This window comes from Phocoena sinus, chromosome 6, assembly GCF_008692025.1.
Source record: "Phocoena sinus isolate mPhoSin1 chromosome 6, mPhoSin1.pri, whole genome shotgun sequence".
Taxonomy (NCBI): domain Eukaryota; kingdom Metazoa; phylum Chordata; class Mammalia; order Artiodactyla; family Phocoenidae; genus Phocoena; species Phocoena sinus.
In genome coordinates, this window is record NC_045768.1 from 35,923,431 (window position 1) to 35,941,735 (window position 18,305).

The following is an 18,305-nucleotide window of genomic DNA, read 5'->3' on the forward strand; positions in this document are numbered from 1 at the left end:
CATTCAACAAAGATTTGCTATGTTCCCATGCTCAAAATGCTTAAGCACCCCCAACAGTTATGTCATAAAACCTAGAATTCTTTGGATGTCGTAAAGAACACTTCATGAGCTGACATCTGCCTACCTCTTTACCACCATGCTGAATACTGGGCTGTTGCCAGAACACATTATGCTCTATCACATCTGTGCCTTTACAGAGAGCATTCCTACTGCCTGTAAAGTCCTCCCTGTCATTCACCCTACTCTGCTCAAGACTGAGTCTTCAGGGGAATTTTCCAACTTAACCAGACAGAACAGGCATTCCTTCCCTGGGTTCTACTACACTTTGGACAAACCTCCATCAAGACAGTTATATTGTCTTAAAATTGTCTCCTAACTGGATTGTAGGCTCCCAGAAGGGTGAAGCTTTGACATTTTATCTTGTATCTTCACCAACTAATATAGTGCTTGACAGACAGCAAGCACTCAGTAATGGTGTTAAAAGAATGAAGGACTTCTAACTACCTGAGGTTCTAGGAAACCAAGAACCAGATATGGATCCACCAGCTATCAGTTCAGTGGGAAACATGTCATGACTCCAAATAACTGGAATGCAGTGTAGTGTTCCATGATACTAACATGGTGTAAAGAGCTGCAGGGACCCCAAGGATACAGAGATTTCTGACCAAGAAGAGTAGTGTATATATACACGCACCCTGCCTTTACATGATAAGTTCTCATTTAGACGGTTTTTAGAAATCACGAGATTCAGTCTCCTATTGTGATGGGGAAACTGAAGTTTTGCAAAGAGTCACGTGGCAGAGGCAGAACTGTGTGTGTAATCCAGGTCTCTGAGTCTCTCCCCAAACCACCTCACACTGTCTCTGCCCCACACCTCTTGAGATCACAAATGGTAGCATGCACAAATATCCTGGAGCCTCTCTTAGAATGTCCTAAGGAGTCCATTTATTTGAGAGAGGAAGCACCTGCTTTCGCCAGGGCAGTGGCAGTACTACATCAACAGTGAGCAGCTGAACTAGGGTGAGGGGCCAGGAGAAAGCAGAAACCTGCTGCAGAGGGCAGGCCAGGTGGGGGATATAGTGTAGCAGGATCTGGGCAAGTGACTTACCCTTACCCTTCCGTTGCAGAGGGAGGAGCTACCTCCTTTATTTTATTCTGGTTTAGTGGTACCTAGAACCTCTGAAAAACTAATCATTTTGACCTTTTATCAGTTGCCTTTCCATTACTATCTATTCACTGGCAGCCTACTATGTAATAACCCCTTGTGAGCCACTTCAGGTATATTGTCTGCCAGATATATTGTAAGGGAGTGTTAGCCCATTTCACTAGTGTGGAAATTGTGACTTGGCGAGGTCACGTGACTTCCTCTAAATGACAGAGCTGGTATTCAAACTCAAGTCTTGTCTGAATCCAAAACCTATGCTCTTTTTTATGCCCAAACTGCCTTTCAAAACTAAACTCCTCGAGGGTGGAGACTATGATGTCCTGCTTCTGTCTCTCCAGTACTTAACCCAAGGCAGAGTATGTTTCAGGCTCCCAGAGGTCACTGGTGGAATGAGTGGATTCAGCATGGAATGTTTGCCAAATGAAAGCCTGGGTGCTTTATGAACAGTGTTGTGCAACAGCAAAGGAGGGAGCTGCTGGCTGCTTAGGAGCAGTGGAGAAGCCTCCTGCAGAGGAGGAGGCCAAGTAAGTGGTTAGTAAAACAACAACAGCAGTCCAGCATTCTAATCGTAAAGAGCACAAACAGGCAATTCACAGAAGAAATCCGAAAGGCCATGAACTATGATAAGAAGTGTTCAGCATCACTAATAATCAGAAAAATATGAATGACCTCATACACTGTGGATGGAAATACAAATTGGAAAAGCCTTTTAGGGGAGTTAGTTGACTGTATCCATCAAAATTGTAAGTGAGCTATGTTTTTAAATGTATGTAGAAAGACTGTGACAGAAAAAAAAGGAAACAACAAATATTCATCAATAGGGAATGAAATAAACAAGGATACAGCTATACTATTTTTTTAAGTATGCTGCTTTTAAAAGAATGAGATAAATCTGTATGTACTGACATAGATCTCCAAGACATACAGTTAAGTGAAAACAACAGGCAAATTGCAGAGCAATAGGTGTATTATGTACTCATTTTTGTTATAGTTTAAAGGGTTTGTGTGGCTGTATATAGATATGTGTGTATAGAATGCATAGAGAAAATACTGGATGGATGTCAGTAACAGTGGTTACTGACTTCTGAGGAAGGAAGTGGGAGTGGAAGGGAATAAAGAGGGACTTTTCACTTAAAAAAAAAAAGAGACGTAATTCAGTGAGAAGAGCACACATCACTTCTGGGGTACTCCTGCCAAAGCACATAACCTGAATATAATCATGAGGAAACTATGAGACAAAAACAAATTAGGGAACATTCTACAATATACCTGACTCTTAAAAACACTTCAAAAATGTCAGTCATAAAAACAATAACTGAGGAATTGTTCCACACTCAAGGACAGTGAAAGAGACATGATACATAATAAATTCAATTCATGATCTGGGATTTTCTTTTGCCAGAAAGGATATTATTGGGACAATTAGCAAAATCCAAATAAATCTAGATTTGATGACAGTGCTGTATAGCTGTTTTTCTCCCGATCTTTATATTTGTATTACGGTTATGTAAGAGAATGTCCTTGTCTTTTTTAGGCTGCATAATCTGAAGTACTTGCAGTAAAAGGACATCATGTCTGACACTGATTCTCAAGTGGTTCAGAAAACAATTGTTTTGGGGGCAAAGGAAAGGGAGAGAGGAGAAGGATAACACAAATGTAGTAAAAAGTTAACATTTTGGGAATCTGGGTAAAAGGTATTCAAGAGTTCTTGGTACTAATTTTGCAATTTATATCTAACTCTGAAAGTATGCCAAAATATAAAACTAAAAGGAAAACTAAAAATAAGGGTTTGCCAGGTGGAGAAGGCAGGGGGAATCTTCTGGCAAAGGAACAAGATAAGCAAAGGAAACTGACAAGCATGAGTCTTGCATTAAGAAACAATCAGTGGCTCTGAGTGTTCAGAACATGGCATGGTGTGGGGAGAGCGGGAGGGGAGAGAGTAGGAATCATGAGCAACACAACCCACAAATGGACCCAGTTCCCTGCTACCTAATATCGGAAATGAACATTAAGCCTTCTTTATGCCCAGCCTCAAGCCCTGCAAAAAATAACTCGAGTTCTTATGGCTGCCCTGTCATTTCATTGACAATTTCTCTTCATCCAGTGACTCTAGAATAAGAAACCCTAGGACAGTGGCTGAAAGGGACGTCTAGGAAAACTCCATCATTTTGCAGAAGGGAAAACGAAGACCCACAATGAAGGCAGGATTTGCAAGTTCCCGGCAAGTGTTAACACTGGCTTCCAGTTCACAGTCCATTACTCTTTCTGTTGTGCAAAATTCTGAAAGGTTGAGGCAGAAATAGAGACTGACAAGTGAAGTGAATGTTACCCTTTAAAGTTTGGATGTTTTTCATTTGCCACAAATACAGACTTAATGTCAGTACAGTTTTAAAATGTAATTATAGAAACTTGTTCACTTAAAGCCCATATGTTGCAGCTGGTAAGCAATATTCAATTCAAGCTCCTAGTCTGAGGCAGCAATCAAGGTGATTCTCGGGAATTCTCAATGACATTGGTACCCATCTGGATTTGTTGAAAAGTTTAACATCCTTTTTTATTATTCATGATTTTGCAGTTCTTCACATTGCAAGGTGATAGAGAGAGCACACAATTTTCATCCATGAAATCATTCTTGAAAATTTAGACATTCATATAGATGGCTTTTAATTTTTCTTAGAGACTGCTTTTCCTTATAAAATCATGAAATTTAAAAAATATACACCATAAATTAAACTATATAAGTGATAATATTCTCATTCTAATAAAATCCTAGGGATAAGGAGCTAGTATTTCAAGAACTGTATTCTCATTCGTTATTATTCCTAGTTGGAATTGTGTTTCTCAAGGCTTAGGTCTAAATGACTATATAACAAACATTGAGTAGCAAGACTTTTGAGATTCTAATTTATTTAAGAATCATTAGATTCCATACAAAAAATCTCAGAGCACGTCATCAGTAATGTGAGGTTACAGAGAAACACGTGACGAGTCTTTGGAGGGCCCTACCAGGAAGGGAGCAACATCACGGTTTGAGGAGGTTTAGTGTGTTTTTAAGAGAGATGTGAGCATGTTTATGGCTGTGGGAAAGTAGAGAAGAGGTTGAAAAGGCAGGAAAGACTTGGGAATGATCAATCAAGTGACCTACCAAGGTAGACAGGAAGGGATTGGGATTGGCAGTTTCTCGAACTCTAATGTGCCCATGAATCACCTGGGGATCTTATTAAAATTCAGATTCTGACTCAGTAGGTCTGGGGTGGGGCCTGAGATTTTCCATTTCTAACAAGCTCTCAGGTGAACTTGATGCTGCTGGTCAGTGAACTACACTTCGGGTAGCAGAGGGGTAGAGTTGTGAATTGTGTGTTCATTTGCCTGTTTCCCTCCAGACCCTGAAGCAGAATCCTTCCATATAAACCCTATTGCCTAACACAGTACCTGTCATATAAAAGTTTGTTGAAAGCATTGAATATATGAAGATGTGCATTCGCCATTGTCTGTAACTATGGAAAAATGAGGAGGAACCCTAATAGTCAAATGACACAAGACTGGATAAGTAAATTTTAGCACAAGTGTACTTTGGAATATTCTTAAGTAATTTAATCGGTCTTTTGAAGTCCATATGATAATATGGGGAAATTCCTATGATAAAAACTTAGAAAGCATGTGAATTTTTACCTATATGATAGCCACTGTGTGAAATTATGCATTTGGGCAAGAACCAGAATGGAATAGAAAAAGCAAGTTTGATATGTTGGAGCAATAGGATCATAGATGAATTTTTACATTTAGATATCTGCCAATGTTATAAAAATTCAGGTGAAAAGTAACACTGTTACACATATGAAAGAAAAGAAATCAAACATGGATATTCTAACTGTAGCAAATCAAAACAGAGATGAGTAACTCCTACACGTGGTAGCTTAGATTGGGTTTGTATGTATGGTTTAAATATATATGTATATATTAATTTTTCTTGGTGCAGTCATTCTTTTATTCTGACTTGAAAGCTTCTTTCTTCTTTTGTCTCTTCTTTCCTTCCTTTCTTTTCTTTCCTTTCCTTTCCTTATGCCCCTCTCCCCTCCCTCTTTTTGAGACATCTCTCCCTTAAGGAATTCCCATTCCCAGTGATAGCTCATCAAAGGAGCACATGAATAGCTGACATTATGTAATGCTTTGACATTTGGCATTCCCAAGGCATTACCCCACCCCTGATGCAGAATAAGTTGTCAGAGCATGAAATTGGTATTTTTACATATTCTTAATGTACAGATGTCAGTCTGAAAACCATTCACTAGTATTATGATTACATTCTTTGTCTCATTTTCTTTCTATGCCAAGATCTGTTCTTGTGATTTCTTTTCTTTTGGGAGTTTCAAAGAGGGAAGACAAAACTTTAATAATCCAGCTTATTGATTCTGCCAAAAGGTAAAAGTAAACGTTTAAGTCTCATTTTTGGCAACGGTACTTCTGGCACAGGAGCAGAGATGTAACAAGAAGGACCAGATAGATGCAAAGGGGAAGTACAATCGGTGGCCCACTTGATGGTGCCAGATTCCTCAGTGTGTTGCAGTTTACAAGTTTGTTAGTCTGTGTTAATCACAGAAATGAATGGTCTAGGCTTGTGGAAGAAACAACATGTCTAAAAATAGGAAATACATAAAGTAAGAATGGAAGATATTTAGGGACAGTCCTGACCATCTTCCCTTATGTTCAGCAATGCCCCATAGGGTCCCTGACAATGGGCATCCAGTCTCTGTTAACACCTTCACTGATGGACATCTCACTGCCTCACAAAGCAACCCACTTCATACTTGGACAGCTGGCAAATGCTGTCTAACATACTTTCCCCCTTCCGGTAACAGTACCAGCTTCCTTGGATGAACTTCTACTTCTTCGTACTGTGTGGTTCTGACAGGACAGAGGGGTGGTGTGCTGCTCCGTGGCCTGTTTGCCCTCACATCCCACCTTGCCTTTCCCTTGCCCCTCTCTGTATTGCACAAGGGAGGGGCCTGACCCCATAGGCCCTCAGTCCCAGACTCCCATGTCAGCTGGGTTTTGGCAGGTCCAACCAGTGGGAGGCATTGGCAAGAGATTGGAGGGGGAGAAGTCAAAGTATTTGTCCCCCTGTATAGAGAGGGAAATGGTGTCAGATTCCTATACTGCAGCTGCGTTTCCTCCATGTCTTAGAGTCAGCTCCCACTGCACAGATCCACCATGATTCCAACTTCCACTGGATGATTCCTGCAGCACCACCGCCTCCCTTTATCCCTTCAATTTAGGATTAGCAGTGGCCTGGTAATACCTGAGAACAGTTGCTTCAGTGTTCTCAGGAAGGCTCCTGAAGCCCTTCCATCACTTGTGTATAACCAGTAAACTCCCTCTGTTCAGAGTGGTTTATATTTCCTTTTGGATCCCATCTGATATGATTCCACTTGTGACCAGGCCTGACAATCATAGTGCCTACTTCCAGCCAAGTGATTGGCTCTGTTCTGGGCATGTGATGCAAGCTGGACCTATCAAAGTCCTACTCTAAGGCTGTATATATGCTTTTCAAAGAGGGTGACTGAGCTTGGGTAGGGTAGGATTGGAGTCTGCAGCTATGTCTACAACACCCATCTGCAGAGTGGGAGAATGAAGCTAGCACAAAGAAAGAACCAGCAAGGAATGGGGAGACATCCAATGACATCCTTCAAGTTCCTAAAGTCCCTGAAGCTCTATCCTGAACTACCCATTTACATGAATCAAAATAGTCTCTTTTTCCCTTAAGTTTCCTTGATTTGGGCTTCTGTCCCTTGTTTTCCTTGATTTGGGGCTCATAGCCCCAAAATAAGCCTGACTAACAGAGACAGACTTAGTTGGTAGAAAAATATTCCCTTCAGGAAGCCCAACTCTGCTTCTCCATAACCTCTCCATCATTAGCCTGGTTCTCAGCTCTGGGGAGCACAACATTCTTGGCCTCTTCCCATCTATGCAACTCTTCCGACCTCCAGCATGGATCCAGGCCACCCCATTCCCCGCCCTCCCCACCAAGGCCCTGCTACAACTCCTTCTCCCTTCCCAGTGTCTGATGTCTCTACTGGCTCCCACTGCTTCTCACAGGCAATCTTCAGAAATGTTGCTGACTCATCCTTGCCTCTCTCCAAGATGTGCTGTTGGCAAAAGCCTCTGGCCCCAGGAACTGGTTAGAAGCTCTCTGACCCTCCCTGTCAAAGAGGGGCATTTGATGACTATTTTAGTGACCCTTCAGGTACTGAAGGCAGCCTTTGTGTTCTTCTCCCCTTCCTCCTCTCAGGACCTCAGACCCCTTTGTTATGATATGTCACAGAGAGGTCCACGGGGAGAGATGGAACTGACAGCTGAGCAGGGACCAGGCCACAAAGGGCCCTGAATGTCATGCTAAGGAATTTGCACCTTACTCTGATGGACCAGAGAACCATAGAAAAGTTTTAAACAGCATCTTACTTTTCATCATTTTAAGCCCACATCCCTAGCTATGTCCTTTTTACAGCATCAGAGGAATAAATATTCTGAATTCTCTCTTCTCCTGTCCTCTCCTTTCTATCTGATGCCTCCCATTGGCTGAACCAAAAAGAAAGTAAAAAGTCAAGAAGGTCTGGTTGATGGAGTCTATAGAGGTCAGCCTGTGAGGGCACCAAACAAAGGGGAGAAGGATAGAGAGTGGGTCTGGAAGAGCATCTATTTCTCTTGAAAACATTCAGCACCCTTTGAAAAAGGTTAAGAATCACAAACATAGAAAAGAGAGAGATTCTAGATATGAAGTTCTATCTAGAGCATTTGAACTGGGCCTTGAAGATCCTTGACAGGTGCAGATAGGAAAAGGGCCTTCCAGAAAAAAGCGGGAATATGAGCAAAAGCTCAGGAACCATAATCTCTAAGTGCAGCGTGGCCAGAGCAAAGGACGATACACAAGAGAAGAGGAGGAGTATATGTGTACTGGAGGGTGGCATCCAGAAGATAGGTGGACTAGGAAGAAAGGTAGATGGAGCTAGATTAGGAGAGCCCCAACTCTGGAGCCAGATTGCTTGCTTCGAATCCCAGCTCAGCAATTTACAATCTGTGACCCTGAGTGTGTTACTTAACCTCTGCTTCAGTTTCCTCCTCTGTAAAATGAGGATGATACTACTACGTACATAATAAATATCTTGCAGGATTGTTGTAAACATTGAATGAATGTAAATACAGGAGGTGCTTATATAGAATATAGAACAGAACCTGGCACATGGTGAATGTTATATCAAGTGTTAGCTGCTGCTGCTGCTCGTGGCATTATGAGGGCTCTCTGCCTTCAGCCCCTAGAGTACAGTTCCTAGAAAGATCCAAGATCTCACAATGTTCCTAATGCAACCCGTGCAACACGGATTCTTCCTCCCCGGCATCACCTGGCTTGTTCCCACACCCGTGAAGGGGTGTGGAGCAAAGCCATCTAGAAAACTACGTTATCCACCCTTGTTACAACTGGGCAGTAATCCATTAGAAAATGTTGAGGACACAGGCCTGGGGACCAGGAGACGCAGGTTCCAACCTGAGCTCCACAGCTAATTCAGTAGGTGACCTTGGGCACCCTTCTGCTCTCTGGGCTTCAGTTTGACCCTCTGTAAAATGATGGAGGAGGATTATGATGATGTCTTAGGGGCTCTCTTCCAGCTCTATCATTCTGTGATTCTAAATCCCTTTATAACAAACTCTAGGAGAGGAGCTTTGCTCTTGCAAATGGAGTGTAAAGTTAATCCTGCCTGTGCTGAAGCTAACTAATGTGCCTGTGTGGTTTATCCTACTTCATTAAACCCGGACTCCCCACAGAGCAATGCACAAGGCAGCCCAGGCAGGTAATACTGAAGTGTTGCTGAACTGGGTCTCCTAATGGAAAATGATTTTCCCCCACTCTTCCTCAGGTTTATCAACACAGAGCCTATAACCCCCATTTTCCACACTGTTACTTTGCCACACGTGTAGATTCAGACCCAATCAGAAGTATGGCAAGTTGGGTCCTGAAACCTCATTCCCATGCATACACGCCACCCACCACCACCGCCACCAACTGCAGGCAACACCATCATTTTACATGTGAAGAAACCAAGTTCAGACAGGCTAGGGGACTTGCTGGGGGGGGCACAGGGGCTGGTGTCTGATGTAGGAAGGGAGGGCATTGCTGCTGTTTGTTGAGCGAATGCTCGCTATGGGGTGGAGGAAAAGAGAAGGTAACTGGGAAGCTCTGAGGCAATGTCGCCAAGTGGAAAGATTTCCCCAAGCTCCCTTACATTTTGTAAAAATTCTTGCTGAGTCCCAGACGTAGAGAATGGACTTGAGGACACAGGGACGGGGAAGGGGAAGCTGGGATGAAGTGAGAGAGTGGCATGGACACAGATACACTACCAAATGTAAAATAGATAGCTAGTGGGAAGCAGCTGCATAGCACAGGGAGATCAGCTCCGTGCTTTGTGACCAGCTAGGGGGGTGGGAGGGAGACGCAAGAGGGAGGAGATATGGGGACATATGTATATGTATAGCTGATTCACTTTGTTATAAAGCAGAAACTAACACACCATTGTAAAGCAATTATACTACAATAAAGATGTTTTTTTTTAAAAAAAAAGAATCATCCCTCTGTCAAAGAGCTGATCTCCTGGTAAAATCAAGACGCCTCTGTCAGGGTAACACTCCAAAAAACAAACAAAAAATTCTTGCTGCGTCCCAAGTCACTTTTTCCTAAGACTAAAAGAGTCTTTTTCTAAGACATTCTAGATTATCTCTTGAGGACAAAATTGAACAGTAATTGCCTTAGGCTCCCTCAGTTTTCCTTCTTTTATTGTGAAATATAGTATAGATGCTGAAAAATACATAAAGCACGTGTGTATAGTTCAATGAATAATTAAAAGTGAATATTGGTAACTCCCACTCCAGTCAGGAAACAGAGTATAACGTTGGCATATAAGAGGCAAAACTCACGGGCTTCCCTGGTGGCGCAGTGGTTGAGAGTCCACCTGCTGTTGCAGGGGACACGGGTTCGTGCCCCGGTCCGGGAGGATCCCACACGCCACGGAGCAGCTGGGCCAGAGCCTGTGCTCCGCAATGGGAGAGGCCACAACAGTGAGAGGCCCGCATACGGCAAAAAAAAAAAAAAAGGGAGCAAAACTCAGAGAATACATCCGGTATGATCCCATTCATATAAAGTTAGAAAACTGACAAAGAGCTCTATGTTTAGATGAAGTGACCACGCTCTTAGCTCACTCCTACACAGTGTGTAGATCTGGCAAAAGCCTTCTCCCTCCACCTCACTGAGCACAGACCCCACTGAGGACCAAGAGGCCCTGAATGTTAGGGCTGGAGGCCACCTCAGGTGACTTTCATTCACTCATTTATTCCTTCATTCCTCAGATACTTTGCGGGTCTTACTACATAGGGGCCTCTGAGCTAGGAATGGTGGGAGGTCTAGCATGGAGGTATAGATCCTGCCCCAGAGGAGTAAGGAAAGCTGGAATGAGTTGAGTCTGAAGTGAGGGAAAACAATGAGGGTCTTGGAAGTGCCAGGCTGTCAGCCAGGACACACCCTCGTGGTCCTTTTTCAGAAAAGTGCCAGATGGAGCAGGACCCACCGTGAGGGAGGGGCCAGAAGAGATTCCCTTGGCCTCAGAAAGAATGAGTAGATTACTGCAGATGACCGCATCCAGCCTTCATGCCATCCTCTGGTCTCAAAAGTCAACTAGATGGCAGTTTATGTGCAGATGGATGAATCCCAATGGGGTCAGAAATTGGGCTCCGGAATGTCAGAGAGAAAGGACCTTCCAACATCGCCAGGTCCGATGCCCTTGTTTTCCGTAATCTTACAGAAAAACCCAAACAAACTTTTTTGGCCAATCCAATAGAATCCAGGTTCCCACCACCCTAAACAGTTCTGATTCTTGGCCCAGGTGAAAGCAACAGTATTTTTCAAGATGAGTTTTTAGAATCGTGGGGTGTTATGGTCATGAAATCAGGAAGAAAGAACGTAAGAGCTGGAAAAGATCTTGGTCATCTGTCTAATCCAGTGGGGCCCAAACCAGCCTAGTCGTCAAATCACCTGAGGAACTTATTTTGAAAAATACAGATTCTGGGACAGTGACCCCCAGAAATTGGAGTTTAGAAGAACTGGGATTTAGTAGACCAGGTTGGCAATCTGTATTTTTTAAAGACCCCCCCCTCCAGTTGATTCTAATGGGACATTCACATGCCTAGAAAACTCCATCCAGTTGACAGAGGGAGAAACTGAGGCTCATATTAGGGGAGGCAGAGTGATTGTACAAGGTCACATCCCATTTCACCACAAACTCTTCAATTAGCCAGAGACAACTGGTCCAGACTGCATGTCTAAGAGTGTTGATACATTAATAGTGTTTTTCCCCACTATTGTTTTCATGGTTAACACCTTTTATTTTTTGCAGCAGCTTAAAAGATTCCTAGCCACGCCGCAAGGCACTCAGATTTGTGCAATGTTTACAATGACTTTGTTGTTCATTAAACAAATTTACCCAGATTAACCCAACATGAAAGAAGTCATCTTGTTTACAGTGAGATCCTGACACAAATACGTGTAGCAGAGACAGACAAACACACATAAACCTGGATTGCCAAGTGGGACATGATTTGCTGCCACATCCAATTTTTCTCATTAGAGCTTGTTTTATTTGAACATGACTCAGTACCCCATGTAAACGTGAGGTTGTTAATCTTATTACTATATGGAAAACAAATTAATTAGTATGCATGCTATTGGAGATGAATTGTAAGGTCGGTGTTGGAAAGATTAGGAAAATACACTCATTACTCCAAATGATATCTGATATACATGTCTGATTCCACTTTAAGACTGGTTCCAATATGTGGGCAACAAATAGAGCTAATAAATATCAAGCCTTTGTGCTTAGCATCTAAATATTGGGATTGGCCAGATACAGATATTCAGGCCTTCTTTGTTTTAAAACAAAGGTCAACGTGATGAATAATAGCTTGGGGCTATCCCTCAGCTGAGACTCATCTGCTGCAGGTACCTTTCCAGGTTCCATCTCCTGCCCAAAACCAAACCTACCTGAGAGTGGGATCTTTTCTTTCCTCCACATACCCACCACACTGTGTATGCTCCTCCCTGAGCAATTCCTACCTTTTTTGGTGGTCATAATGAAGACTCCTCATTTTTCCAGGGATCTTTGTGCTCCTTGAGGGTGGAGACTATATTCCAATTGGAGATTCAAATATTGATCAGAACACCATGCTACAGAAACAATGAGAAACCTCTTTATGTACCAGCATGTGACACCAAGTTATATTGTTAACTGTACACCTATGAACTACCTCTGGAAGTATTCTGGGAACACTGATTACCAGTTTGGGAGGGGTCCCAAGTGGTTGAGGGAGAGAGGTAGAAAGAGGCTCTTCCTCAGATTCCTTTTGTACTTGAGCCATACGTATGTACTACTGAGTCAAAAAATATATAGCAAATATTAAATTTAAATATAAAATCTAGTAAAAAATATTTGCTCAAAAAAAAACCCAACCCCCCAAAAAATTCCACAAAAAAAAAAAACAAAAACAAATGTCATTTGGAGTACTAAAGACTTGGGAAGTCCTTTAATTTAATAAACCTGTTTTATTTTAACTCAGTGTTACCAGATTTATTTCACCAGAGAGTTCCAAAAGAAACATAAGATATCCAGCGTTTCCCAAATGTTTTTTTTTTTTTTAATTTATTTACTTGTTTTTGGCTGTGTCGGATCTTAGTTGCGACACGCGGGATCTTTCGTTGTGGCGTGCAGCTCCTTCTATGCTGCAAGGGCTTCTCTCTAGTTGAGGTGTGCAGGCTCCGGAGCACCTGGGCTCTGTAGTTTGCGGCACGTGGGCTCTCTAGTTGAGGCGCGCGAGCTCAGTAGTTGTGGTACGTGGGCTTAGTTGCCCCACAGCATGTAGGATCTTAGTTCCAAGACCAGGGATCTGAACCCACACCCCCCGCATTGGAAGGTGGATTCTTTACCACTGGACCACCAGGGAAGTCCCTCCCAAATGGTTATGACCCTGAAATCCTTTCTAAAAATATTCACTTTATTACTATCTCATAAAACACAATGACCCACTAATGAGCTGAGGCAACATTTTAAACCAGAGGGTGCAAAAGGAGGTGGATACTGATTGGGCTGCCAACTCTGTGAATAAACCTGGGCAAGTCCTTTCTCTTCTCTGGGCCTCAGCTTTGTCATCTCTAAAATAAGCCAGCTGGTTGAGATTATCTCTGACGTTCCTTCCAGCTCTGAACTTCAGAGATTCTCTGGCAAGAATATCAAAGATCTCCTCCAAAGTGAGCCCATGCTTTGAGTAGCAATTGGAGGCAAGGAGGTCTATGATGCTTGTTAAAAGAAGTTACAAATATGGGACTTCCCTGGCGGTCAAGTGATTAGGACTCAGTGCTTTCACTGCCATAGCCCTGGGTTCGATCCCTGGTCGGGGAACTAAGATTCCTGCAAGCCAAATGAGAAGAAAAAAAAACACAGATATATATGATGTGGATGTACTTTTCCAGCTTCTCCAGAAACTCAAGGGATTAACAAACAAACACCCCAGGATATGCCAGGAGGTTATAAGAGACCAATGCAATCGTCTTTGGTTCACTACAAATAATAGTATCACAAAAATCTCAGCACCTCCACTTATTCACTGGGCATCTGTGGGCAAAACCCTAAGTTGAGACTCAGCTTCCTCAGCTATAAAGTGGGTATAGCAATTGCTTTGCTACTTTCCTCACATTCTTGGTAAAGGCATTTAATTTGTGACAGCAACACAGATAATAGAGAACTGATGACAGGTTTGTCAAACCATTTACTTAATGAGTAAAAAATGTTCCTTATCACATTATCTTTCATTCATTAATAAATTTCCCGTGGTTAGGGCAAGGGAGTAGTATGAAAGTATTATACTCATCCATTACTGGAGGCAAAATAAATTTGTAAAAGCCTTTTGCAAATTGATTTTCCCATAGATATCAAGAACCATGCAAAGACCCTCTGACCCAGCAAATCTAGATCTGGGGATTTTAAGAGATAAAAAAAAAAAAAGAGACAATGAGAGGTATGAAGAAGTGCACTTTGGGGTTAACTGTGATAGTGAAAATTTGAGTCCTTCTAAATATACAATACTAGGGAATGACATATCCATTTAAAAGGGTATTAAGCAGCCATTAAAGTGATAATTTTATTAAATATTATTAAAACACTTATTTTTAAATGATAATTATGAAGACAGTATGGAATTATAATGATAAACTGTTAAGTGAGAAAGCTGAATACAAAGCTGTAAGTACACTAATAAATTACCTATGTAAATTTAGCCAGCATGTAAGTCAGGACAGAAAAGGAACATTGAACAGTTCATCTGTTAGGATGGTACGATTATGGATAATTTTCTTTCCTTTTAATTTTCTTTATTGTTGTAACATTGTGAACTAAATAAAAATCTGGAAAAAAAAACACAATGAAAGCAACAGATAGGTACATTTTGTTGTATCCTTCATAAATCCTTTCACTGAAGAAAGGGATTAAATGTGGCTTACCATAGCAAATCATAAAATAAGACCCACATATTGCACTTCCTCTAGACCCTCCTACCCTTCTAAGAATAAATTAAAATATAAACACCAGAGTTAATTTTTTTAAAATCCAGGATTATCTCATTATTCTATTTAAAACACATAAAGAAAGAAAGTGCACTCTTTTTTTCTTTTGGATTAAAAGTTTCCCTTTTTAGCTAAGTTTCAGATGTCTGTTCTTCCCTGTCTTGTCGGTGGGGCCTGGGTCCCCATTCTTACCTTATGCATTTCTCAACCGACTGGGGACCCCAACTGGTCCTGCCTTGTGAAATGATCACGTTAATTTCTACCCAGGCTGCCCCCTAAGTCCATTGTCAGGATCCCCTGAGATAACGTGTAGGAAGACACCAAAGTGCTTTGCAAATGCTCCAGAACTGTGTCCAGTTGGATACTTTTTTCTTTAGGAGTCAGTATGGCATAATGGAGGAAAACAGGGGTAGAATCTGGGTGAGGGTGAGGGTGGGGGAGGAAGGAGGACTGGGTTTTAGGGAAGCAGTATAGTGTTAGCAGTTAAGAAATTTGACTGTGAATTCAGAACTGGCTTTCAAATTCCAGCTCTGCCATCTCCTAACTGCATGATCCTGGGCAAGTCTCTGTGCCTCTGAGCCTCCGAGTTCAAACTAGACTCAACTCATGGTGATATGTGAAACACAGTGCCCTGTAAACAGTGAACACTAAAGAAATGTCAGTTACACTTATTAGTCCTGCCCCTCCCACTAACTCAGTGTGGAACCTTTGGCAATTCTGTTTCCTTCTCTGGGCCTTAGTGCCTTCACCTGTCAAATGGGGCAAGGTGCTGGATTCAATGGCCTTCCAGGGCTATCTCAGGGACAATGGTTTCACAGTGGTCGTTGTAACATTGACCTTTTTTTTTTTTGCGGTACACCGGCCTCTCACTGTCGTGGTCTCTCCCGTTGCGGAACACAGGCTTCGGACGCGCAGACTCAGCGGCCATGGCTCACGGGCCCAGCCGCTCCGCGGCATGTGGGATCTTCCTGGACCAGGGCACGAACCCGTGTCCCCTGCATCGGCAGGCGGACTCTCAACAACTGCGCCACCAGGGAAGCCCTGTCCTTTTAAAGATAGATTTGTGTGGGAATCTATAGCCCATGCGGACACAGCTATGGGAATGGGATACCAGAAATGTTCTGCAGATTAGACTCTCAGGCTCATAATCCTGTTTCTGCTTTACTCTTGAATGTACTTCTCCTAGTTGACATTCCAAGACCACCCCTTCTAGCTGGGATTACTTGTCCAATTACACAGAAGAGATGTTGAAACCCTCTCCCCAACCCCCTGCACTGTGTAAGCAGATATTTTCCCAGGAAACTTTACTATGCCACCTTGTTTGTTTCCTGAGGACAATGACTAGGACCAATGGACGAAAGGGCGGAACTAGGACCAGTGGACAGATGTTACATGGAGACCAGTGCATGTTCAATGAGGGAAAGGACTTCCTGGCAGCCATTCCATTAATACCAATTCCAAAAGGGCTAGTGAGCTCACTGTCCCTGGACGTATCCAAGCTCAGGCTAAATGATTATTTACTGGGGTGCTGTAGAGAGGCCAGCCTAGATACAACTCATACAATTTAATGAGGCTCACTACCCCAATTCCCTGTGCTATTAATGAACTATTTACTGATTTATTACTTAATTAGCAATACATTAATTGATAAACTACTATCTGTACCATCTTAGAGACTCTGGCTTATTTTGGCTTCTCTCTGAAGAGAATGCTCACTCGAGGACTCCTGGGGTTAGGGGTTGGTGGAGAATCAGACAGAATGCATGACTTCTGACTCATCTTTCTGAGCCTGCTTTCCTACAGTATGAAATTCTTTCTCCAAAGTATAGGGGGTCTGTGTGTGTGTTTGTGTGTGTGTGTGAGTGTACAGTAGATTTCACCTTGTTAATGTATTATTGACTGCAATTATGCCTTTTCATTTTCCCTCTAGGATCTGAGGTTTTCTTTCCCTTTCAGCTCTACCCAGCTGTGTTTTTTTCCCCCAGAAATTCTAGATCCAACCTTGTCTTTTCAGAAATTTTGCAGCAGTATCATGACAGCTGTTAACCTATGGCTCTCAGATGTGCTTGAGTTGAATTTTTTGTTCATTGCTTTCTCTCTTGAAGTGCTGGTAAAGGATACTTCAAAAAGAACCACACAATTTTTCAACACATGAGTACTGTCGGCCTCTTCCTATACAAACCTTCAGTCATTGCTCCTGTCAAATGCTGGGCCATCTGCTCCCCTACCAAAGGAGAAATATATCTAGTCAACCAAAAAACATTTTCTTTGAACAGCCTTGGGGAATCTAAACCCATTGTAACAATACTTCATGAAGCAAGTGCCCAGCTACTATATCATTTGGTCCTCACAACAGCCCTGAGAGATAAGTTGAGTGAATGGCAATTAATCTCCCCATTATACAGGTTAGCAAACTGAGGGACAGGGAGGTGAAGTCATACTGTTAGGATGTGGTAAAGCGGAGCTAGACTCATGGACCGCAGAGGCCCAGTCCACAGAGGATTTCCCCTTTACCACATTTGTTCATTCGTCAGACTCACAAATGAGAATTTGACACTGTCCCTGTTCTCACGAGAGAAAGCAAGAAGACAAATTGCTACAATAGTGTGACAAAGGCATTAGCAGCAGTGTGGACCCATAGAGATTCAGACACAGAAGCCCATAGAAGGACTTCCCTGGCAGTCCAGTGGTTAAGGCTTTGCCTTCTAGTGCAGGGGCTGCAGGTTCGATCCCTGGTTGGGGAGCTAAGATTCCACATGCCTTGCAGCCAAAAAACCAAAACATAAAACACGCAATAGTGTAACAAATTCAATAAAGGCTTTAAAAATGGTCCACATCAAAAAAATCTTAAAAAAAAAAAAAAGCCCATAGAAGCAGGTGGCAGTGGCAGTCTCTTCTTAGCCAGAAGGACTCAGCAAGAAAGAGGTTCTTGCAAAGATCAGAAGGAAGTTCAGCTGTTCCCATGGGTGCCACCTGCAAACCTTAAGATTGCTCTAATGTAATACTTACCATATCTCCTTGGGGACTCTGTTTCCTCAGCTTGTCTGAGGCTCTGTCCTATACCACTAAATCAAGGCTCTCTGGAGTTGGGGCCCAAGGATCTGCATGTGACTCCTTTCACACTGAAGTTTAGAAGCTACTGTTATCAGGGAACTGAGTGACTTACTGCCCGAAGATCTGGGGTCCCAGAGGTGGAGCCCTGACCATGAGGACTGGACAGAATATTCCATCTCAGACACACAGGGACATAGACAAGGGAGAGCTCAGGGCTGTGCAGCCTGAGCAGTGAGTGGTGGCTACCACCTGTAGTTCCGGGAGGGTGTCCCACAGCTGGAGGATTTCCTAAGGTGCATGAGGAACACCAAAAAATATATATATTTTTTTTGTTTTCTTTTTTTCCAGGCTATTTTTTTTTTTCATGAATGCTACAAACTTTCCCAGGGCAGGAAGTGGAAAACTGCTAGAAATTAGGCTTTCCTGTGTTTCTCT